Below are 27,092 nucleotides of genomic sequence, written 5' to 3'. Positions count from 1 at the left end.
ATTGCTCAGTTAGTAAAACGGCTAGTAAAATAACCAGGACGTCCTGGGTCTGTTTTAGGTGTTGGCCGAGAAAGTTCCATGGGATTTTCAGCGGTGGTTTACCCTTTTTAGTGATGCAGGACGGAGGTCATAGCAAAGAATAGCGTCTAGTCGTTAGGGTGGGACGAACAATCGAATTACCGCGACACGTTGGCTTGCACGTAAAATACTTCTTGCCAGTTGGAATTCGATGATGGGCAATCGGAAAAGCCGTCACATCATTTTCTGTTATTGAGTTTGCAGCCTAATATAATTATTCATATAGAAAGAATTCCTTAGCTCACACAACACTTAATGTAATAGGGCTGTTAGATATTCCAATACGTTCTTTTATTTTGATAATTCAATGGACATTAATGACATCGTGGACAATATCAAATTCAATATCCGTCTTTGCGCCGACGACATAATAATATTTATTCCAAATCGTCATTAGAAGGTACATGAATATATATAATACATAGTAACATAAATACAGTTGAACATGACAATCAATCTTTTAAAATATTTACCTACAGCTATTTATATTTAATTTATCGTGAATAAAAGCTTATTTACTAAAGTGATTTAATATAACTGATATAAATTTACATAATTTGATTACGTTTGTGCCTTTAACATTAAATAAATCTTTCATTTTATATGTTACATATACAGCCCTTTCCTTAAGAAAAAAAGGACATTTGAATATATAGTGATATTCGTCAGTAACTTTATTATCATTACATAATATACAGATTCTATTTTCTTTAGATTGTTTGTAAAAGAACCAAAGAACCAGTTTCAATTGGTAGCAAATGACTTCTGCATCGAAATCGTGTGAAACTAACGCGGTATTTCCTAGGCAGGCTTACTAGGTATTCTTCTAATGTAAGACTATCTTTAAATATGCTATAGTTAAGACACTTGCTACTGTTGTTTACTTTAGATCTTCATTCTTGTACATACTGGTCCATTAGGTTTAACTTAATACTTTCCTTAAGCCATTTTGGGTTAACATTGTTTTGAGAGACCCATACCGATGAGAAACCAGTTTCGTCCAAAATACATTTAACATTATTTATCCACTTTGTAGAGTTTTCTAATTTAATCATCAACTTATACAATATACATGACAATATATTTGGATTACCAGAACTAATCTTATGCCAGTAGGATACTATTCTACAGCAATAAGTTGAAGCGGAGAAACGGCCAACTCCCCATATACTATGGCGTTTGGGTTGGATTTCTTGACACCTAACACTATTTTGCAGAATCGTAGTTGAAGTCGTTTTAACAATTGTATATCCGAGTTTCCCCAGACAACCAGATAACATAATAGGGATAACTTACGTATTAAACAGTCGAAGCTGTATGTCAATGTCTAAATGCAATTTCTTTGCTTTTTTAAGAATTGTAAATATCGCATTACCGGCTTTAACATACATCATTCTTATTGCTTTGGTGCAAAACAGTAGGACGTTAAACCCCCATTTCATTTCATTTTATTGCTTCGGTAAATGAGCCGTTGTAGTTGAAGACTATTCCTAACTCTGTATAATCATCTACTACATCAAGTAATATCTCTCCATACCTTTTTTTCAGCCTGGTCTTCACAGTGACCTTGATAGGTTTTACACAGAAATATTTCTCGTAAATTTCATTCCTCACAAAATGGAATTACTCACTCTTTCTACTAAGACTAACATTCCCAAACCACCACTACTTCCGTAAGAATAAATAAATTATTAGAACATAAACTATTTGCCATATTTTCGAATCAAATTTAAAATGGATCAGTCACGTGAACAGTATAACTGAATTGTTCAAACCAATCAATAATCTTCGATAATTTAAATATAGATTGGGCAGGAATTCAGACATATCGAACCGAGATCTTTTCCAAATTATGTTTTCCCTCTTTTGTTTGATACTGGAAGTAGTGGAAGAAACTCTATTCATCTTTTCCACCATCCCAGTTTAATGTCTCATTCATGAAGTGACTCCGAAACCTTGATAGCACCACCCTAAGCTAATAGTCTGCGTTGTTGGAATGTCCTTCAACCTCACGACAGAGAAAGGGGGGTAACGTCCACTCGACACAAACTATGTTATTTTGGGACTAACACATGGTTCAATTTTATTTCAATAATTGGTTTGCGCGTAGGGCTCCTTAGCAGTGGGAGGAAACCAGGCGACCATACTCCTTGTCACTTAACAAAAATAAATACATCAATAGAGAGTACGATACTACAGTCCCCTTCCTGGGTAACGAATTCACACTGCCACAAATAATAAGGGAAATTTCTAAGCTTAAAGTAGCCAAAATTATCAGAAGAGATGGTATTGTCTCAGAAATATTTTTAACACTTTAATGATATTTTGTCTCTGTCAATGTGCACGATTTCCAATATCGTGTATCGCTCAGAATGGTAAAATCGTAACATAGCTCCTGTTCCAAAACGGGTAACAATAATGATGTCAATAATAATAGAGAGATAACACAAGTGAGTGATTATTCCATTATTTTTTTCATTTTTATACATACTATTAATTGGAATATACTCTCAAATACGCAATTCACTGCTTGTATTTATCAATTTTTACAAGAGGGCCCATGACCCAAAGAAAACTTACGATATTGGACAGGAAATCATCTTCCTACTGTGGGAGTGAAACCGCACCACTTGACTCAATGACATACCTTATGATCTACAGTGCACACACCCTCATTAGCAAAATGCTTACATTTTTTAAGCGTTAGTCTATCCTAGAAGCTATTCCTCCCTAGTATTGTAAATATATGTACAAATATAATATTACATTACATTTTTTTATTTATTGGTTATATTTGCTGTACGTTATGTAACTTCCATCAACAAACGAGAGCATTGCTAACGCTGCAATATACGTCCACATTCCTGCTTTGATTGATATGGTACTTTTTAAAATGAAGAGAATGAAATATGAAATGGCTGTAATATGACAAGAAGCAAAGAAGGCAAAAAAGTGGGTGTGACAATGCCCCAGGGGATCGGGCATTCACCAAAATAAATAGTTGCTGTCTTTACGGTATAAGGAATAAATATGCAAAGTTCCAAGATGATCCATTCAGAATTGCAGCCTGCAGACGATAAATACAAAAAAATGGGTGTGGCTCTATCCCTAGGGGTGGGACAATCACCAAAAAACAATAGGGGTCATCCTTAGGGTATAAGGAATAGGTATGGAAAGTTTCTAAAGGATCTGTTAAGAATTGCTGCCTGTAGGCAAAACACAAGACACATACAAATTTGGTCATCCTTAGGGTATAAGAAATAAATATGAAAATTTTTCAAGACGATTGATTAAGAATTGTGGCCTATAAGCAACACACACACAAAAAAAGAAAATGGGTGTGGTTCTGCCCCTGGGAGTTGGGCATGCACCAAAAACAATAGGGATGTTCCTTAGGGTAAAAGGAATAAATATACAAAGTTTCAAGATGATAAGCCAAGACATGCGACCTGTAGATGACAAACAAACAAATACAAGAAATGGGCAAGGCTCGGCCCCTTGGGGTTGGGCATGCACCAAAAACAATAGGGATCATCCTTTGGGTATAACGAATGAGTATGTAAAGTTTCAAGATGATCACTTAAGAATTGCGGCCTGTAGGCGACCCACATACACGCTCACACACACACACACACTCACACACAGACAGGGGCTACAGCAATATACATAATGTGGACGTATAAAAATGGATAATCGAGACTATGTTTTTTATCGTACCAACTTTAGTAATGATGATCGAGGCAAGGCCTAAAATTCAATTGCTAAATTCTTGGTTCAGAGTGGATCAATTTGACTGAAAATCAATAGGCTTCTTTGTCTCATGACCTTAAACACTGTGTATAAATTTTAGGTCAATTGGATATTAACTTTGGCCTCTAGAGCGTCCACAAGATTTTTCAAAGTGATCAAGGGCCATAACTCTGGCAGTAATTATCGGAAATCGCTGAAAATCAATAGACTTCTTCGTCTCAAGACCTTAAACACTGTGTATAAATTTTAAGTCAATCAGATATTAACTTTAGCCTCTAGAGCGTCCTCAAGCAATTGTGGACGCCGGGCCAACGGACGGACGGGGGCGACGACAATTTACGACCACATTTCAATGTGGGCGTATAAAAAGTAAAAAATCACTTTCCTAAAAAAAAGGCTCGGCCAGTTTGGACAAGGTTGAAACTCGCTACTGGAACATTTGACTCAAATCTCCGATATAAATTCTATAAACGTGTACCAATTATTACTGCAAACCTTTAAATATTTGATAATATTCATCCATTTTTGTGAAGAAAATCCATGAATTATTCATTTTATCAAAAAAGCACATGTTGTATTTCTATCCAGTTTGTTGAAACACAATACATAACATGACAGCCCTTCTCTTTGGTCTGCTGTGTGGTCCAAGAGATGATAAAAATTCCATGTGTGCCGGGATTACCAAATGTTTACATTGTAGCTATTTTGGATAGCCTCGTTCATCAAACAATTAGTTTCTCTGCAATACTGTTATGTACTAGTTAATTGAGTGTAGTACATTTCGCGCGTTCTGACATAATGTAGTTAAAAATAAGTTGAACAAAGGCTCTCAGAAACCACTCACAAAAACCCGAATGTTACATGGGTGACAACTATTTAAAGCATATCACGTCAGTTTGACATTGTTAAATGGAGTTTGACATTGTTAAATGGAGTTATCTCCCCAAAATCGGGCATGCACCCAAAAGAAAAGGGACCAACCTCAGGGTATAAGGAATATGTATTTTAAGTTTCAAGATGATCGATTTAGAATTGTGGCCTGTAGGCGACACACAAAAAGAAAATTGGCATGGCTCTGCCCCTGGGGGTTGGGCATGTAGGGCCTACTCCAAATGATAAGGATGTTCCAAATGATAGGAATGTTCCTTAGGGTACAAAGAATAAGTATATAAAGTGTGGCTCTGCCCCTGGGGGTTGGGCATGTACCCCAAACGATAGGGATGTTCCTTAGGGTACAAAGAATGTGTATGCAAGATTATAAGTTAAGAAATGTGGCCTGTAGACGACAAACAAACAAATACTAGAAATGGGCGTGGCTCTGCCCCTGGGGGTCGGGCATGCACCAAAAACAATAGGGATCTTCCTTGGGGTATAAGGAATAAGTATACCAAGTTTGAAGAAAATCCAGTAAGAATTGCGCCCTGTAGGCGACACAAAGACACACGAAAAGAAAATGGGAAATGGGCGTGGCTCTGCCCCTGGGGGTTGGGCATGTACCCCAAACGATAGGGATGTTCCTTAGGGTACAAAGAATGTGTATGCAAGATTATAAGTTAAGAAATGTGGCCTGTAGACGACAAACAAACAAATACTAGAAATGGGCGTGGCTCTGCCCCTGGGGGTCGGGCATGCACCAAAAACAATAGGGATCTTCCTTGGGGTATAAGGAATAAGTATACCAAGTTTGAAGAAAATCCAGTAAGAATTGCGCCCTGTAGGCGACACAAAGACACACGAAAAGAAAATGGGCGTGGCTCTGCCCCTGGGGGTTGGGCATGCACCCCAAACGATAGGGATGTTCCTTAGGGTACAAAGAATGTGTATGCAAAGTTTCAAGATTATTAGTTAAGAAATGTGGCCTGTAGACGACAAACAAACAAATACTAGAAATGGGCGTGGCTCTGCCCCGGGGGGTCGGGCATGCACCAAAAACAATAGGGATCTTCCTTGGGGTATAAGGAATAAGTATACCAAGTTTGAAGAAAATCCATGAAGAATTGCGCCCTGTAGGCGAACCACAGACACACACACACACACACACACACACACACACATACATACATACACACACACACACACACAGACAGGGGCGACGGCATAATACGTTCACATTATGAATGTGGACGTATAAAAATGCTTAGTTTCATCACTCTCACGCACTTAACAGTCAGAGTTATTGTGTCCCTAAGAATCGATCAATGAAATTATTTTCTTTGCTTATCCTTGGTAGAAAATGATCATCCCCGTTCTGCATGAAATCGATGAAATTTTGTCGATCAAAGATATGCTGACTAAAAACTTTAGTCAGACTGATACTTGTCGACACAAGTTCAACAAACTGTGACCAAACGTCAAGCAAATATCAACTGCGTCGACCGTAAATCAACTTCAATCAGAGCTCTTCGTGTTAGATCAAATCCGAATATTTTATTTACCACCTAATAGTAAGTGCAGCGGGGGGGGGGGGGGGGGGACTGCACCACACACAATTTTTACACAAAAAAACAAATACATGGACAGGACTTCATACTCAGGAAAACACAAACAAACAGAAAATTCAAAAAAGTGAAAGGATCCGGGGGCTAGCCGTAAGCGTCCACTGCGCTGTAAAGTCCCGGGTCTGTAGTGACACAGACTTCACTCAAATTTGAAAACAATCAGGAAATACGAATGTAAGCATATGTAGTAAAATTCAACTACACAAGTAACCACATCGGTGAAATGTATAAGAAAGAGTCTACACCTAAATGTTCTAAAAAAAAAAAACAATCAAGAAACGTTTCAGTATTGAATACATATAGGGCACATGTTCCATCCGTCACAAAAACAAAACTGAATACAAAGAAGCAAATAGGAAATGTAGACTGTCTCGAGAGACAGCCGTCTGGTAAGTGAGTGGCTACGTTATTTTGGGAATGACGTCATATCTTAGAAGGTGATAAGAAACTTTGCATTAAAATAAAGAAAGTTTTCTAAAATCATCGATCTGTAAAAATAATAGTTAACTATAGAGATTAGTATTTCAGCTCATTGTCCATAAAGTTTTATGATGTGCTCAATGTGCTACCGGAATTTACGAATGTCAGATAGGAGATCGAATTGACTTGCATAAATATAGACAAACATCTGTTCTACACATCCTTCGCTAATTTGTAGAGTTTTAAATCAAATACTTTTCTTTGGACAACGATAATTGGTGCAATTTTGACTTCTGATGTGCCGTATTGTTTTACATAACCACTGATCGAGTTTATTAATCTTAAAATTTAAGGTAATTACTGCAAATCTGTCATCTGTACTTGAGGGATAACTTTTATATTTTTGTACCCGCATCAACTAGTACAGACCAATAGCCCCATCAGAAATTTCCGTACGAGAAAATGCAATAATAAGATAATAAAACAATTTTTTCTTATCCGAATCACGTCAAATAGTTATATACTGTGGCCGTACTCACTGATCTATGATGAATATTGCATAATGAAATATTAAAAGCTGTCGTCATCTTCAGATTATTACGATGTGTGATATATTGACTGCCGTTGGTGAAGAGTATATAAAGTAGATTTTATTCCACTGTCCTCATTCACCTGAATTTTCTCATCTCAACAGCTCATTACTAGGTAAATATTAAAAGTACATCGTGGCTAAGAATACGATCACCAAACAGTAATGTATTCGGTTGTTCAAATCCACCCAGAGACACGACTGTATTTATGATACGCCGTGCATTTAAGAACCTTACAATGCAAAGCGTCCAGCGCCCATTTCAACGGCCTCTGTTCCTTTCGTTTTAGGGGACCGCAGTAGCTCAGTAAGTAAGCCGCTTACTTGGAGGGCCCGTGTTCGTTCCAGTTGTTTGTCGTTGAAGTGCATTTGGATTTTTCTGTGTGGGTTACCTATAGTCATTCGGATGAGACGAAGACCCGAGGTCCCGTGTACACATTGGCTTGTACGTAAGAGAACCATTGACAGTTGGAATTGGAAATAAGAGTAGGCTCATGCCTGCCTTCACTAGCCCAGTCGGTGCAGATCAGTAGAACGTTCAACCCCATTTTATTTTATTTTTGAAAGCTTACTTTTGTTACATTTATTGTAGATCGAATATACAGTAAAACAATATACTGTATGTACATCAATTCCTATCTCTAAATTTCAGGTTTCCTTGCCGTACCAGCATATATCACTTCAAGATGAATAATGTTTTTTCCTGTGTCCTATTTACCTTTGCAATTATTAGCAGTGTTGGTGCCTATCCTATCAGTCTGTTAGGTGAGTACGCACTTAAGATTCATCTTATAATTTCAATGTAAATTGTGAATTAGGTACATTGGCAAAAAAACTGCTAGACATTAGGCCCATAGACGATCAATGGACGACTACAACTTCATTTTCTTGACAGACATGGACCGAGAAATGATTGACATGGATGTACGGCAAATGAAATAGGACGTTACCCAAAAGTATTGTGATATAAAGTAAGCCTTTAAATTTTATTGTAAACATAATTTTATAATATTAAGCCTTGTTTTTTTTTTCTTCAGGTGATTTATCGTATGCAGATATTGAAATGCGTAAGTAGTGCTCATTATTGAAACATTTTAATTGACAAAAAGGAATCTTTTTTATTTGACAGCTACACGACTATTGTTTCGTTGATCGCCACTATGTTTGGGGCTTAAAAACGTTACTGATTATTTTTCCTTGATTGTCACTATAATTGAGATTTAACAACGTTGTTGTATATTGACATTTGTAATAAGAGGGCATGGCATTAAAACGTTTATAAATTTATGGTATTAATTAACAAGTTCACCCATCTAAAACAATAAAGATGATAATTAATATCCCTCTTTTGCTTTATAGCTTATTCGGGGCTTGGTAAGTCGTTATTTTAAATATTTTCCTTTTTTCAAAAATCAGTGAATAGTGGCCCTATGCAATTGTAATTAAACTAATTATTTGATGATATTATCTCCCTTCTTGGCTAATGAGTAGGCTAGTGTTACTGCAGAAATCACCTATTTTGTTTTACTGCTGATGATTTAAGTATCATTAGACGTATTTCATTAAAGTTAGCGTGGTTTGATTTACAAAAATATTCTAGTACTGTGTTATTTTTTTTCTTCTAAGTCTTATCTAGTGACCAGGTTGAAATGTCTTAATTAATACTATATATATATTTTCCAGATTTTGATGATTACATGCCTGGAGCTGTAGCATCAGTTTCCCAGTACAGTAACTATGATAACATTTACTCTTCACCTTATAACACTGGATATTCAGGCGGATACGGCGATTACTACCAGACTCAACCATATTCATATTATTATTATTAAATACATCATCTTTACATTATTGTTAATTTATTAGGTTTTTTCTTATAGAAATAGAATTTGTTTTTTACATAAACTTTATAAATGTTATTGTGTTGATTAAAATCATTTACAATATTCTAAACTCGCCTGGTCACAGCATAGACAGACAAAAATGTTTCACGTTTTAGTACACAGTTATGCTCATGAATTATTTCAAAAACCGTTGGTATTACTTGTTCCTCGAAGAATAAACAAACAAAATACATCATTTACACCACAATTTTTTTGGTTTAAAGATATTAAAGAAACTTTCTAAAAGGAATTATGTTTAACTGCCTTTAGTGATCTTTAGCGCCCATGAATTATCTCCGGTTGGTATCAGTTGGGTCATTCCGTGTCAAATTCCCGTCTTTGGTGCAGAACAGTAGGATGCTAAACCCCATTTTATTTCATGTTGCAAATTACTTATTGGCTATATAAAATGAACCCACTTTTCAAGATTAAAAATAAGTTTTGCTGAGAATAAAAATCAAAACATTACTAGTATAGCAAATATTCGTTGGACTTTTCACCGGAACCTTAGTCTACCTAAAAAAACAAGTCTCTGGGGCCACATTTATACGACTCGGTTTAATGTGAATGGGTTGGGGACATGTTATATATATTAAGCTCTACAGTGCAAGGAAAATAATAATAGTGGGTGGATATGTGTAGACCTCGACATATCAAGAATGGGCTGCGATCAAGGTAAGTAGATATAAATGAAGCACAGGCCCACAGGAAGTTTGTGAATCGTGATCACGTGAGTCCTTCCAGTGACTTGCAGGCCCAACCAAGGTGATATTTTATTCATATTCAAAGTGCACAATTAAAGATAGTATCTGCAGTGGATGTTTCTATTAATTCAAAAAACGAAAAAATACATATTTTCATAGTTTAATTCTTTTTTACTGTGGCCTCATAGTCAGAAGATCCCAGGACAACATCACAGTCTGACTCATCACTACTAGTACTACTGGTGTACTCGCACAACTTAGGTCGTCTACTTCGATTTGATTTACTATACCAGACATGTACTGTCAGGTCAGGAAATGAAATGAAATGAAATGAAATGGAGTTTAACGTCCTACTGTTCTGCTCCTAACCTGGACTAATGAAGACGGGCATACGCCATACAGTGTGCCATGAGGGAAATTTTGCCCGGACAGCGGCACTACGGCCTACTCTTATATCGAATTCCGTCAGGTCAGGATCAAATTTGGAACGTAATATTGTATACGCATTATATTACTCAAGCAATCACCAGAGAGCTGATTTCTGTAACACGTTTTCGTTCTGTTAATTAAAGAAACCCCTCTCTCGAACATAGGCGTACGGGCTCGATGACAGTTAGGGGGGGGGGGGGGCAGAACCCGAAATGCCCGAAAAAATTTCGGGTTTACAGACAGCGGCGTCGGTCTTCCTCGAGAGGCGAAGAAGCGGAGCTTACCTTTGCTTGGCCCCCCCCCCCAAGAAAATTTTGGAATATTTGACGGTTGCAAACACGTTTTCCTGCTATTTCAGTCCTTGAACAAAGTGGTCTATTATAGCCTAATAAAGCAGTGGCGGCGCCAGCCGTCGGTGATTGGAGGGGCAAAGCTGGGGCAAAGTCCAAGGTTAAGGGGACAAAGGCACGAGCTTCAACTAGGGGTAGGGGGCCTCCCCCAGAAAACTTTGAAAAACAGGTTGCCGGAAATGCAGCCTGGCAGTATTTCAGGCACTGATCGATGAGGTAAAGTGTCAAACGAACGGACTTGCGAATCACGACGAAGCCCACTCACGAGCGTCAAAGTAGGGAGTCCTCCCCCAGAAAATTTTGAATATAGACTGCCGGAAATGCTGTCTTACAGTATTCCGTCAGGCACCGATCGTCGAGATAAATAGATCTGCCCAGATACCGTTCGTCGCCTGATCACTAGTTTATCCGACTAGAGAACAAAATGTCAAACGGACGGACTTGCGAACCTCAACGAATCCCCCTTGTGAGCGTCAAAGTAGCGAGGCCATTGGGGACCTCGCCAAGAAAATTTGGAAAGATAGACTGTCGGAAATGCTCTACAACATGCAAGTTTATGACTGAGTGGGGATGTGGGATTTATTCACCGTAGAAGGCATTGATTACCGAAACGTATCGCAAATACTTTTTTTTATTTTCTAAAATTATTGGGGAGGGGGGGGGGCAAACAGGGCAGACCAGATTAATGGGGGGGGGGGGCAAATGCCTCACCCTCCCGGAGAAAATTTTGAAAATTTAACCACCGCATATGCGTTTTCTGCTATTCTAGCCCGTGCAAGCAACTCCAACAGTATCCAATGGTTTTGTAACCTAAATCCCATTTTGAATTCCAACCATTCAATCAGACTGTTGCAGCTGCATTCACAAATAATAATCGATGCCCGAAAAATGCTGCACAAAGTAGAGTGGCTCCAGACAAAATGTTTTAATCCATAGTCAACTCAGTACAAATTCGTGGTATTCAATTAAAAGATAAGTAAAATTAGTGTTTTATTAGGGCTCGGTGACAGGGAAGCAAAACTAGAAATGCCCGAAAAAATTCCAGGTTTACAGACAGCGGCGTCGGTTTTCTTCGAGAGGCGAAGAAGCGGAGCTGACCTTGTAAGGACCCCCCCAAGAAAAATTTTGGAATATTTGACGGCCGCAAACGTGTTTTACTGCTATTCCAGCCCGTTTAATTAGTGTTTTATTAGTTTTCGGGCACTTTATTTTGCCATGTAGATGAAATCAAATTTTTTTTTTCACTTTACCCGTTTGCCCGAAAAGTCAGCTTGCCCCACACCCCCCCTGCCCCTGGCTCGTACGCCTATGCTCTCGAATTCACCTGAAAAAGCCGGTCAACTCAAAATCAGATGAAAAAAACCCTAAAACATTTGGTACTTTCTTCACATACTTGTCTATATCACCCCATGACATTTTAAAAACATCATCACTAAAAAATTAGAGCCATAACAAATTCTTTATCCGGAAAATTCAAATAAACAATCAATGAATCTGTTTGGCTTAACTAAGATTAAGAATCTGTGATCACAGCCAAAATAAATATCTCGACAATTACATTATATATACACCAAGCCTTAAATTAGTTTTGCACATTCATAGTCACTAAATAAACGGCCATAATAAGTTAGGACCATTTAACCATCCAACTTTCTGTAGGGAAAATTTTCACTGTACGGGTCACCCTACCAAAGCAAGAAAAGAAATACAATAAAAAAACTGACAAATAAAACTCCTTACATCCCTTGGGTAGGGATTATAAGTTACTTTGTGGGCTATTGGATAACATATGTCTTGACTAGTAAAATTATGAGGGTATTTATTAATTATATAATGTATAATTCAGATTTCTATTGCTTTACCTACTTTTTATACAGAAGTTCTTTCAAATGAGTAAACTCTAGATAAAGAACATTAATATCCACTCCATGTACATTAGTCCCAGTTCAAAATCTGTGTCCAAATGGGTTAAATTGGCTGAAGTCAAAAATAGCCGCCGATTTGGGTTTGAAAATTCCAATTTTCACCCAATGATTATCATATTGTCGAGTTTGGTATTAAAATATACCTTTTGGAGTAACGGAATGCATTTCCACAAAAGATACTTGTGATTAGTGATATCGCTGGGTCAATATTGGGGGTCATTCAAGAGCGCTGAGAGTTTGGACGGGAAAAGTTCGAATTTTACACCACTAGGTTTAAGGTTTGTTAAAAAATATACGTTTTCGAGGTAGCGGAATCCATTTTCCCGGTGTCAATATAGGAAGAAATCCAATTAGGGATATAGGTTTCCGATTAGGGATTTCGGATTAATATACTCCTTAAACCTAATACGATGACATTCATCCAGTATCAACTACATTTCATTTGGACTCTCTAGTCTAGGGCTGGGTCACTCCTAACTTACTGTGGCAGCAACGTAGCGGATATGTCTACTGGGGCCACTCTCAGCTCACTGTTGATGCAGCGTAGTGGGTGGTTCTCAGCTTGGTCAACAACCAAGATGGACAAGTCTACTGAAGCATGCGGCAAAATGATGAGACACTGGCGAATACTGGGCTATCGCCTGACTGTCGGGTATGCAGTAAACGGTTTGGTAATTAACTGCCCATCGTAATCCGGAAAATAACTGGATAATAAACAACTAGGCCAAGTTTGAACAATGAAGTTTAAGTAGAAGCAGTGTCCCAAAACTTATGACAAACATACGATAAAGACAGTTGGACCGACAAACGGCGGTGTACAAAAAGAGAAATACAAAGGCGCGCAAATGCAAATTAAAACTTTGAAACATAGTTGTCCAGGGCTCTACTGTCGTAACAGTCGTACTGATTTTCTGTGATATAATCGACCTATTGTTTGTCCCTATCAGACTATGTAAAATATAAGGGTCCAAAAGAACAAACCTTTTGCACCTTCTGGATCTCGGTACAGGCTCTTCTACTTCCATAGCTTTACACATTTCTTTCTGTCTCCAGCATTTCGAAGAAAGTAGGGGACTATTAAAATGGGTTCGCCCGTCTGTCTGTCTGTCCGTCCGTTACACTTTTAGGGACACAATAACTCTCCATCTAATTGAGCTAGAATGTTCAAATTTGGGGTAGATGTTTATTAAGCCAATGCCTTGGTGGAGTTGGAAGATAAGCATTTTCTGCTGAGGGTAAGCAGAGATAAGCAATTTGATTTATTGATACTTTGGGACACGATAGCGTCATAGTTACATTACATCAATACCTTGACTAAGTTCGATAATGAGCATCTTGTGCTCAGGTTAAGCAGAACGATAAGCAATTTGATTGGTTGAGACTTTGGAACACAATAACTCTCCTTCTAATTGGGGCAGAATGTTCCAACTTGGTGTCGGTGTTCATTAGGTGAATGCCTTAATGATAAGCAGGGATAAGCAATCTGATTGGTTGATGCTTTGCCGCACGTTAACTTTAGATTCATTATATTATTACCATGACTAGGTTCGATGATGAGAATTTTCTGCTTAGGCTAAGGATCGATAAGCAATTTGATTGGTCAAGACTTTGGGGCATAACAACTCTGCTTTTAATTGAGGTAGAATGTTTAAACTTGATGTGGATGTTCATTAGGTGAATGTTTTGAGTGAGTTCAATGATTAACATTTTGAGCTAAAGCTAAGCAGAGCTAAGCAATCTCATTGTTCGATGCTTTGGGAAAAGATAACCTTGATTCTATCAGATAGAGAGTGATGAAACTTAGTGTATGGTTGATAATTAGTTTGATTGCTTTATACTTTTGAAAAAAAAAAATGTGCTATTAATTAATATGTGTCATCTTTTTATTTTGGGATTTCGGCGGGGGACATCAGCCTTACTGTTGGCTTGTTCAATATAAGTTGGATTGCATGAATGTTTGCAACATTCCATATTATGGTATTCATCACCTTGATCAAAAGTACGACCATCGTTGTTCAGCTTATACACTTTATTAATGTCCCCAATACCAGTTATTGTGTTATTGTCCCGTTATTTTCGGGATGACGGTGGGCAGTTCATTATGTAAGAGTTAACTACATATCGGGATCCATCTGGGTCTGATCATTTGAGGATCATTTTGTGAAATAAATTCGTCACGTGCTTCAATGGGTTTGGCCATCTTGGCTCAATTTTCCAGGTAGGTGACCAAACCAAGACACACCCACAACGCCGCGTCGGCAGTGAACTGGGGGTGTCCCCTTTCAACATGCCTGCATTACTGCTTTCGCAGTGAGCCGTAAGTGAGGTCAATGGTAGGTCAGAGAGTACAAATGAAATCTAGTTAATATTTGATGAATGCCCCCGTACGAGATCCGATTACAAAACTACAGAAATAATCAAATAAAAAAAAATGACACCCTAAATAGAAGAGTCCCTGACGTACAGGGTGAGTGTAATGAGACCTACGTTGAGAGCTGAACTAGGCTGCCATTAGATGACTCGCATAAACCATATTATATATATATATATATATTTATATACGTAAAATAGAGTAAATGCGTCCATTCTATGTCAGTAATAAAATAACTATCTAGAATGGACGCATTTACTCTATTTTACGTATATTATCTACTTCTAATGGAATCTTCTAACTACTTTTATATATTTATATAATATGTATATATATATATATTCGTATAATACTTAAAAGTGGGAAAACCATTAACAATGTTTAACCATATATAACCAGATATATATATATATATCCAAAACTATTAGCACAGCCGCAAAGCTGCACTACTTGGTTTCACGGTAAATGATGAAAAGATAAAAAAAAAAAAAAGGTATGCCGACACAAACTGATTTCAACACTGGTTTAATAACATTTTAAAGTACTTTTCGTCCGTCTTGGGACTATTCATAAATAATGTCATTATATATTCTTGTGGGTCAACGCGGCCATACTGATTTATTTCGACTTGACAGCAGAAGCCCCATAAACATCATTAATTGCTGCTCTTATATTATAAGTTCATTTTTATGTCGTTAAATAGTGAAAGAAAGCAGATTTGGAAATATACATCAAATTAAACATTTTTATCGATATACTGATAGCACTTGAACATTGTTAATGGTTTACCCACTATAAGTATTATATGAATAAGTAACAACAAAAAAAGTCAATTTCAAGAGAGTGAAACGAAAACAAACGAAAAAAATCTACACTTTCCAATTCTTTGTTTCAGTCAAAATCAGATACGTAGCTGAAGTAATAAATATATTTAACCGTCGGGTATTAACAAGAAATACATAGCAATTGAGAACACTTCTAAGTAATAATATCAACAAACATATTATAGTGAAAGAGTGGGAAAATTTATAGATGTATGCATACAAAATAACAATTAAAATCACCAAGACTCTCTGTAACGAACATAATATATCTATGAAAGTAATTGATTGCTATTTGCAATTTTCGGACAGTGTCTAATTTATAGAGCTTAATACACGCTATTAAACATTTAAATTTTTTATGAAAAAAACTTATAGAATTAAAAATAGGATATTTTATTGAATAGTTAAAATTTAGTATAAACGAATATAAACTCTAAATTAATTTAGCAAGTACCACTATGGATCAGAAACTGACTATGACGTCAACACAGACATATTGGAATTGCTACGTCATATGAAAATTGAAAGTCCAAGAAACAAGCATGCCATGTTTCATATCGATCGTATTTGAATTGCTGGGACCTTGGGCTCTTTCAAAGAGAATCGCCCCCAAGAACAACAAATGAATAACAGTACTATTAGTAATACGTGAAAGTCAAAACCCAAACAACACCCCTATAAATAGCCATCGCACGAGCAATTCTCTACACTTCTATCAACTATTACAGCCGTAAAAAATCTATTGTTGACGATTCTGAACAGCAGTAATATTTAGCTTATTGGTTACTACAGCAGCTTTAGAAATTACGTTCGTTTATTTTTTTAAATTGGTTTATCATTAACTGTACCATTAGGAGCTGCATCTTATGGTTTAGTACAAATAATATCTCTGAAATACTTGCGTTGGGCAAGAACATGATACTAGCAGTAGTTTCATTTTACTTTTACAAGGTTCTTAAAACAATTGCCTAACGTGCGTGTTTCTAAATTCAATTTATTGTTCCAGTTTTCTGTCTTGTTTCGTAAAAATGCAGTCTTGATTATCCCGGCCTATTAATTAAACGTAGAATGATCGGTAGACTGGTTAAGTGAGAATACTTTTAAAACAAGGGCACGTAACCTATTTTTTACTCACACGTGCTCGGATGTTATGGACACAGATCACCAAATATTCCTACGCCGTCCGTCACCCACGAAACAAGGGCCAAAGCTATTTTTAGTCTTCCTCTCCCTTTTCCTTTTTCCCCCTTTTGCATGGCGATTTTTGTTGACTTTTTGGTGTAGAATTGAGGAAAAGGGTTTGAAAATACATTTTCTGCCAGGTTTTGGTGAATATTCATAATTTTGATGCGGAAGGATACAAGAGTTGAGAGGTTGGTTACGTTGAAATGTAGGGCCTGAAATTGCATGTTTACTTGTCTCTACTTCCAGCTTGTGTATCTCAAGTTTTTCATGAAGAACCTCATACGTGCTTTTGGGCAAGTGGTTGCCACATGTTGCTCCATCTGTGGTAGAAAGCGTTCTACCCAACGAAAATTTGGGAAAAAGTTAGAGCCGGTCTAAGATACGAGAATTAACATTGGAGTCAATGGGAAATCTTTAGTGATCTGTGTCCTTATGGGCGACACTCGGAACCATCTTTCAGTGTATTATTTATGGATGCTTAAATGGTCATAGCTTATTAAGTACAGCATGACCGTTTATTTAGTGATTATAAATGTTTGAAACTGATTTAAGGCTTGGTGTATATATAGATATTGTGGTGTAATTGTCGAGATATTTATTTATGATGGGTCACCCAAGTAATTGGTGTATTTTTACTCGGCTTTGTGACGTATATTTGCTGCGATCTCCGACTAAACGTACGCGGAATTAACCTTTGCTCACTTCAGAAAATCTCCTCGATGGTATAGACAGGCCGATTGGCGGGTCAGTTTTCATAAGGACAAATTATTGAGCCGCGAACTACTTTATATTTGATAATCCTTGGTAAAGATTTGCCTTCAATGAAAAATCAAACCTTTCAAATGTACACAGTATTGCTGCTAGATTAGTTATTTACTTTCACAAAAAAGAGAGGGTTTAGATAAAGCTTTATAATCCAGGCTAACGGATTTCGTGAGTTTTTTGTTGCAGTATAATATTGTATCCTACATATTATATTGTACTTTTCGCTGGAGCCACGGTAGCTAAGCAAAATTTCCCTCATAGCACACAGTTTGGTGTATGCCCGCCTTCATTAATCCAGTCGGAGCAGAACAGTAGGACGTGAAACACTATTTCATTTGTACATTTTGGCAAATAAAATATTCTAGTTGTCGGAAATGGATGAAGACGGACATAGGTCAAATGAGAAATTTCTTCTAGACAACGACGTGTCCGACTTCTTTTCGTCGAATTCCATCTATCTATTATGGTACACTGAATCTTGGTTTCCGTACTATATGAATGACTAGACGATGTTACTTCCTACAACCCCCACCCCCACCCATACACAACTGACAAAATGAATCCAGGGTGGAAAATCTTAAGGAACTTTCTGGTTAGTGACCCGGTGCCTTACGCACTGACAATAACCATTTTCTTAATTTAATAAATGTGTATGTGGATCTACCAGCATCCTTGTAATAAAGAGAGGCGGCTGTGTATCGAGGTGTGGCGGAGTGCACTGAACCAGACACAGCTAGTAATTAAAGGTGCATTATATGTAAGAGCTAAATATGTCTACTGCAGGCCCGATTTTGACTTCAGATGTAACATAAACTATTATTTAGACATGTATTCACATACCGAGCCTATATTCCACTCTCTAGAGCACCCGTTGGAAGAGATAATAACCGAGGCTTAGTTTTGATCGTCAGGTACCTTTGCTACGATAATATACGCTTACCCTACATCTTGTTAAAACTTTAAACACTGATAACGTCGCTCATAATAAAGTAATTTGAATGAAATTTTCAATATAGTCATTTTTTCATAATTATTTTTTGAACTATTATAGCAAGAATGGCCACCTCTTTATCTAATTCTTACACAATTAACCAAACTAATGCTAGCATAATACCCGGATAATAACTAACACACAAGATAATAACCAGAGCGCGCAAGATAATAAACATAAGGCGCATAACTTTTAACACTAGTTCTGAGGTAACGTCCAGTATTTGAGTTAACGAGTTATGTAAATACAGCAAAACTTTGAAAAGTGACCGCAAATCCAAGATAACGCCATGTAAAAAAGGTTGAGTTAATATATCTATTAAAAGAAAATCATTACTATACAGATTAAAAAGAAGATGGACAAATAAAATAACTCTAGAAGTAAATTTCTCATTCCACTGCCAGAAACACTTGGCCACATGAGAATAATTGAAATCAATATATACCATGTCAGAGCTTCGAAATGACTTAGGTTTGTGTTGAGTGAACTTTAAGCTCGTGTTCACCATTTTTTATTGTGTAGAAAAGTAAAGAATTGTCATTTTGTTTCATACATTTTATTTTATTGAATTCAGAAACCCAAATTGGTTGAAATTTTGACTAGCGGTATTAAAATGTCCACACCATGAATCCAGCTTTGGAAAATTATGATATTGATAGTTTAGATTGTTGAAGGTTTACATGCAGTAAAAAATATCCCAGTGTAAAATTTAGGATCGGACGACCTTGACCTTGATTTTCAATGAGTATCATAATACAGTGGGCTAATCACAACAAAACAAATTCTAAACCAATATACGAAATTGTATTAAAGCAATGTTATTTAAATTAACAATGAATTTATCAAATTGTATTTCATTTCATTTCAATATTTAATCATTTTAAAACAAATGCGTAACATAAAAAGAAAAATCGCAATAACAAAAAAAAGTCTTTTAACCCGACATCACGACAACCCGACATCACAACATTTTAACCCGACAATACTTTTTCACCCGACACCACGATACTAAAAATGTCATAATGTCGCGTAAAAATATTGTTTTGTCGGTTTAAAATGTGATGTCGGGTTGTTGTGATATCGGCCATATTCCTCTCAATACTATGATTATATATATATATACACTGATCCTGGTGTTGGTCAAGAAAGTTCCCAGGGTTTTTTCAGCTTGGTTTCTTCCTGTCAGTAGTGCGGGATTAAGGACCTGGTAAAAAAACCAGTGTCTAGTTGTGTAGATGGGACAGTAGGACGTTAACCCAATTTCATTTCATTTCATTTTCCTACTTTTCTGCATCAATCGGACAACTTGTTTTTTGTCCCATCTTCACACTGTTCTTTGCCTTGTCGTGGTGTCGGGTTAAAATGTTGTATTGTCGGGTTAAAATGTCGTGATGCTACTAGTTCTTCATCTGGTTCGCTGTCGGAAGTATCAGCAACTTCATGTATTTGAAATTCTTCATCTTCGGATTCGTCTGATTGGTCACTAGCATCACCATTGTCTCCATTTAATTGGTCAAGAAAATCGTTCACTGTGAAAAACCGGGGCTAAGTCATCGGAAATCAAACAAATTTATAATGTAGGTAAAAAACAGAAATGTTATGCTCTAGCATGGGTCGAGGGTGGGGTGGGTGCAAAAAACAGAAATAAAGCTAATGACCCTACTCATTTCTAATTCCAAATGCAAAGGGTTATTTTACGTGCACGCCAATATGTCCGCAGGATTTCGGTTTTTCGTCCGACCCAAACGACTGCACAATGTTAATTGCCAGGCCATCGGTCCAGAACCACGGTCGCGGGGTTTTACATCTCATCCAAGCGACTAGACACTGATCCTTGCCAGACTTTCGATTTTGCATCACGGACAGAAGGGGGCTGGGTTTCTCGTCCCATCAAAACGACTAGACACAGATCCTAGCCAGGCCTTCCGCCTTTTACCAGTAGACAGTGTTCCTTGCCAGGCCTTCCATCCAGCACCGCTGACAACAGGGAACCACGGTGACCTCGGTTTTCCGTACCATCCAAACGACTAGACATTCTTCCTTGGAAGATCTTCCGTCCGACACAAACGAGCCCTGCTGACCACAGTTTGTCGTAACATACAAACGACTAAACAATGTTTCGTAATTTAGACATGTTCACGTGGGCGGGGTTGACAGCAATATTGATATATGTGCATGGTAGTGATACGAGGTGTGTGCATGGGCGTCACACATGGGGGTGTGGGGGTTACAGAAGACTGAACCTTTCAAAATTTTCTATGGGGGTGGCTCCCCGCGCCCAGTGGGAGGGTGAGCACCCCACACTCTCCCTATCGCGCTACATCCGGCGTCACAGATTATCAACATTTTATATAATTTTATTTGCGCCCCCCCCCCCCCGCCTCTTGGGGTGTGTGGAGGGATGTTGGGGGAGGGTGTGTGTGGGGGGGGGGGGGGTACACGAATCAGGTCTCTGTAATATACATGTATAATTGATATTATAGATAATACACAAATGGCTGAATGTAAAGACATTTCTGGCACTCGTTTAACACATAATATGAAGACTGCATTAAATTTTATATATGAATAGAATATTACTCAGACCCATTGTATCATATTTGATACACTGAATTTCAGAAAAAATATTATTTATTTTTAAATGTGTATTTCACTAATAAAAATATATGTTTTCCGGCAACAAATAGCATATAAATAAAAATAGATTTACTTACTGTTTATTTTTTTTAAATCGAAATCATTCCAGAGCTTTTATTGATATTTTAGAAAGTGTAGAATTGGTCCCAGGCACTTGAGGCCAGGGCCCTTAAAGGTGTACAACTCAACCCGGTGACCGATTTTTATTTAGCAGGGAATTAGTGATACTTCATATTATAGCAGTAAATAATAAAAATATTCCATAGTGATTACAATATACGTATATCATCTAGGTGTGCATATCTGAGACACATGGTATTAAAGGGTTAAAACTAAAAATTCAGCATGACAATTTTTCCCTGTTAACTGTCCTAAAATAGATATGTGTCATTTACAAATGGTGTTGACTATTAAAAATGGCACTGTCTCCCCGCTTGTTGTTGGGGGAGGGTGTGTGTGTGTGGGGGGGGGGGGGGTACACGAATCAGGTCTCTGTAATATACATGTATAATTGATATTATAGATAATACACAAATGGCTGAATGTAAAGACATTTCTGGCACTCGTTTAACACATAATATGAAGACTGCATTAAATTTTATATATGAATAGAATATTACTCAGACCCATTGTATCATATTTGATACACTGAATTTCAGAAAAAATATTATTTATTTTTAAATGTGTATTTCACTAATAAAAATATATGTTTTCCGGCAACAAATAGCATATAAATAAAAATAGATTTACTTACTGTTTATTTTTTTTAAATCGAAATCATTCCAGAGCTTTTATTGATATTTTAGAAAGTGTAGAATTGGTCCCAGGCACTTGAGGCCAGGGCCCTTAAAGGTGTACAACTCAACCCGGTGACCGATTTTTATTTAGCAGGGAATTAGTGATACTTCATATTATAGCAGTAAATAATAAAAATATTCCATAGTGATTACAATATACGTATATCATCTAGGTGTGCATATCTGAGACGCATGGTATTAAAGGGTTAAAACTAAAAATTCAGCATGACAATTTTTCCCTGTTAACTGTCCTAAAATAGATATGTGTCATTTACAAATGGTGTTGACTATTAAAAATGGCACTGTCTCCCCGCTTTAACAATTTTTTGATTTTGTGTATAATTAACTGAAATATTTGAGTATCATTCAGAGCTCAAGTTCACATAAATTGACCCTTCTTGGTAGCTGACATCGGATTTCTATGGCATTTTCTCTTTAACTAATTGGTTTGGCTAGGTCAAATATGAATGTTGTCAGTCAAAATGACACGTACATTTTTTAATAATAGTAGCGATCTACTTATGTGTACATATATACGTGATGGATGCTCTCTTTGATGTATCTCCAAGAACATATAAATACCAGCATTTAAATATACATCTTTACTATACGTTGGGATATTTCAGATTTGATCTTTCATTCTTTTCGGCTTGACGGTAAGTTATGTTAATTAGAGTAAATATTGTCTGGAGCCTGAAGAGGCGCACGTGTTTTGGTGATCTACTTCGATGGTTTAACTGTACAGACAAAATTCGGCTGATCTCCGCCAAAATTCACGATTAACAATAATTATAATTCTTCAGTGGAATTTAGCGCTTGAACACGATAAGAAAAAAACCCCCACAATACTATTTAAATGGAAAACATTGATCATGTCATGTTGCTTGATAAAAACACTTTTCGGAACGCCGTGCACACACCAGTGATTATTTTCAATATAAATTAGGTTTTTATTAACAATAATTAGTTTCTAGGTGAATTTGCTGATGCCTGTTTTAACTTAAAATTCATAAAAAAAAAAGAATTTAGCAATTTTTGAGTAAAGATTTTAAAGTATATTAATATGAAAGCTCATAAGTGTACTTACGATGACTAGGAAATATGCTATTCCAAGAATGTAGCTTTAAAAATTTACTTAAAATGCTAACATGATCAACTATTCTGTTATAGTTTGCCCAATAAACAATCCGTCTTTAAACAGGCATTATGCAAGAGCTAAATCTGCCTACTGCAGGTCTTTCTTTAGACTTTAAATGTTACATTAACTATTAATTAGACATTTATTAACATGTAGATTAGAACGGTTTAGCCATTTAATGATTTAATTTAAAAATGGAGAAGCGAGGCTAAGCTTCGAACAAGCAGTACGATAGTTACAATCAATACACACATTTTGTCAAACCTTCAAAGGCTAATATCTTCGCGTTTAATAAAGTAATTTGAATGACATTTTCAATTTATTCAATTTACATTATCTATTTTTGAACTATTATAGCAAGAATGGCCATCTCTTTATCTAAATCTTACACAATTCATCCTTAATAATATGCCAATTGCTGCAGAAAAGTAAGACACTAAAAAAATCCAGTTTATTTTCCAAGGTTTAAACCAATGTTTTAAAAGTTAATATTAATATATAAATAATGGCTGATTTTTTGTTCAGTTTCTAGGCATATAAATGATGAAGGTTTTAGCTGTTGTAATGATACTTGCTGTTGTTATGTCTACAGTGAACAGCTTTCCATTGGGTTAGTATTTTGTCTGGCATGAACATCATCCACATGTTGATTATCTGCAAATATCATTTTAGTTTCGGCTAATATATACTTACTTTCACAATTGTTTACTGTAAGGATATAAAATCACGTTTTAAACTGTACCGTGTCGAAGATTCTTCCTAATTAAGGTCTTACGCCCGCTTCCACGTTGGGTGATATCGAAGACTGAATAAATCGCGTGTTTACAGACATGGCGCTTTGCCTTTCACAATAAGATTTTAAGCGGCGCTGGTGGTGGAGTATCGACTAGAATGAGTCGCGTACTGTCGTCCCGGACATTGGCAATATACATAATAACCGTATGTTAGTCTCAAACTAACCGATGTATTAAGTTGAAGATACATTCCAACAAGCTACAGTGACCGTGTCAAGAAACTAGAGAGCGTGCTTATAATGGTAAAAAATAGGTCGTAAATCAGACCATTGGCCTTAAAAATACAGTACTACAAGCTATACTTATTGCTATTATGTTTTTATACTTCAGCCCTTTACATGTACGATAACGACTCAGTCGATAGTTTTTATCAACCAATGTACAACGCCATGACCAATTACTATACCATGTACCAACAGATGCTGATGCAAATGTATGGTGGCTTCATCTGAACTGGATAGAGAAGAAGAATCTTTGAATCGGATAGAAAATGGGACTAGCTGATTTGCTTAGAAAATAGGAAATTCTGAATGGAACATTGTTTTTGTTTTCAAATATATTTTATCATTCATTATTAAATATGAATAAATCCTCGATTTGTTAACGCTTTTGCTTCAAATAGTAAGTGCAGGGGGGCTGCATCACATAATTTACACAAAAACAAATATACCAACAAGACATATTACGCAGAACTCACAAACAAAGGCACAATTCAAATGAATGGATCCGGGGGCTAGCCGTAAGCGTCCACTGCGCTGTACAGTCCCGGGCCTGTATTGACACAGACTTCACTCAAATTTGAAAACAATCAGGAATAAACCCAGAGAAACCAATGTGTAATGCCAGCAGGAGTCATGATCTGCTATATTATGTTACAAGAAATATGAATGTAAGCATATTCTAGTAAAATTTAACTATTCAAGTAACCACATAGGTTAAAGGTTTAAAAAAAACCAGATAGCTATATACGGAGTGTTCTGCACCAAAAATTACATGCTGGGTTTGGCATAAGTAAAGTCTTTTGGTAATAGTTTTTGCTAAAGGTTTCGTTTGGCAGATGCTGGAGGATATGATGTATCCGAATTTTACTGTTTTTTTTAAGGAATTTAGGTATAGAATAAATGTAAGGTAGTGCATCTATTTTGACATTGTCCCGTCTTCATTAGCCCAGGTTAGGAGCAGAACAGTAGGACGTTAAACTCCATTTCATTTCATTTCATTTCTTTTATATCATTACTCCTGTTGAAAGTATAATGATTATGTAAAACATCTAATTTAGTTAAATCCGTAATGCATTTGTAAGTGTCATTTTAGGTATTGGGCCAATGCCCAACATCAGTAAGAATATTTCTAAGTATTTTTTTACAGGTAAAAGCAATATTTTGTTGCTAGCCTTGTCGACAGGCGTTAAAAAAAATCTCTCTTGAAGAGTAGCAAGACATTCAGTTGCAGATGTGTTATTTAGGACCTCGGGTAGTGGGCGTTTTGGGTTTAGTTTTATAAATTTGATTCTCTTTGACAAGAGATTAAAAACGGTGTTTTTCCATTCCCCAAAAGATTCTAAAGGTGTATGAAATTTATCAGGCCAAGCTACTATACATTTCCTGATTTGAGATTTTAGAGTATAATGTAACTTTTGGAAATTAGTTTTACTCTGTTCTCGAAATTGTGATCCAAAGCGGAAAAGGTTTTTAAGATTTTTATCTTCAACAATATCGAAGTTTCCTGTCAGTATATGGTCATGAAACTCGTCTTTAAAGGGAGAGTTAGCGCACTGACATGTGGTATTATCGTAATTGTCAATAAATTCTTAATTACGTTGGCTTGCACGTAAAATAACTCTTGCCAGTTGAAATTTGATGATGGGCAATCGGAAACGCCACATTTTCTCTTATTGAGTTTGCAGTCTAATATAATTATTCATATAGAAAGAATTCCCTAGTTCACACATCTAATAGGGCTATTAGATATTCCAATACGTTCCTTTATTTGGATAATTCAATCATGCTCGATAGCCCCCGAATACATAGAAAATATGAAACAAATTATTGGTGTATGGACATTCCTCGGAACACAAATGCGTCGTCACGTGTGCCATAACACCCCTTCTGTTTCTTATCGACATTAATGACATCCTGGAAAATATAAAATTCAATACCCGTCTTTGCGCCGACGACATATAATAATATAATAATCTTTATTCCAAATCGTCATTAGAAGGTACATGAATATATATAATACATAGTAACATAAATACAGTTGAACATGACAATCAATCTTTTAAAATATGTACCTACAGCTATTTATATTTAATTTATCGTGAATAAAAGCTTATTTACTAAAGTGATTTAATATAACTGATATAAATTTACATAATTTGATTACGTTTGTGCCTTTAACATTAAATAAATCTTTCATTTTATATGTTACATATACAGCCCTTTCCTTAAGAAAAAAAGGACATTTGAAAATATAGTGATATTCGTCAGTAACTTTATTATCATTACATAATATACAGATTCTATTTTCTTTAGATATCTTTGTAAAAGAACCAGTTTCAATTGGTAGCAAATGACTTCTGCATCGAAATCGTGTGAAACTAACGCGGTATTTCCTAGGCAGGCTTACTAGGTATTCTTCTAATGTAAGACTATCTTTAAATATGCTTTAGTTAAGACACTAGCTACTGTTGTTTACTTTAGACCGCCATTCTTGTACATACTGGTCCATTAGTTTTAACTTAAAGGACAATATTGGTGTCAGCCATTATCACATATTATGTGATAGAACTAATTAAACACGTTCCAAATATAATTTTAACACAGAGATCATTGCTACGATAGCTGAGTAATACAGGTTTCCTGAATCGGAAGTGAAAACACGAGTCATCCCTCTATATAACAGATACATGGGCGAATTTCTGTTCACTAATAATACCTTCGAAAACCAAAAGTTGTTATACGA

The sequence above is a fragment of the Patella vulgata genome, chromosome 6, assembly GCF_932274485.2.
Source record: "Patella vulgata chromosome 6, xgPatVulg1.2, whole genome shotgun sequence".
NCBI classification, from domain to species: Eukaryota; Metazoa; Mollusca; class Gastropoda; family Patellidae; genus Patella; species Patella vulgata.
This window is presented reverse-complemented; position numbering follows the sequence as displayed.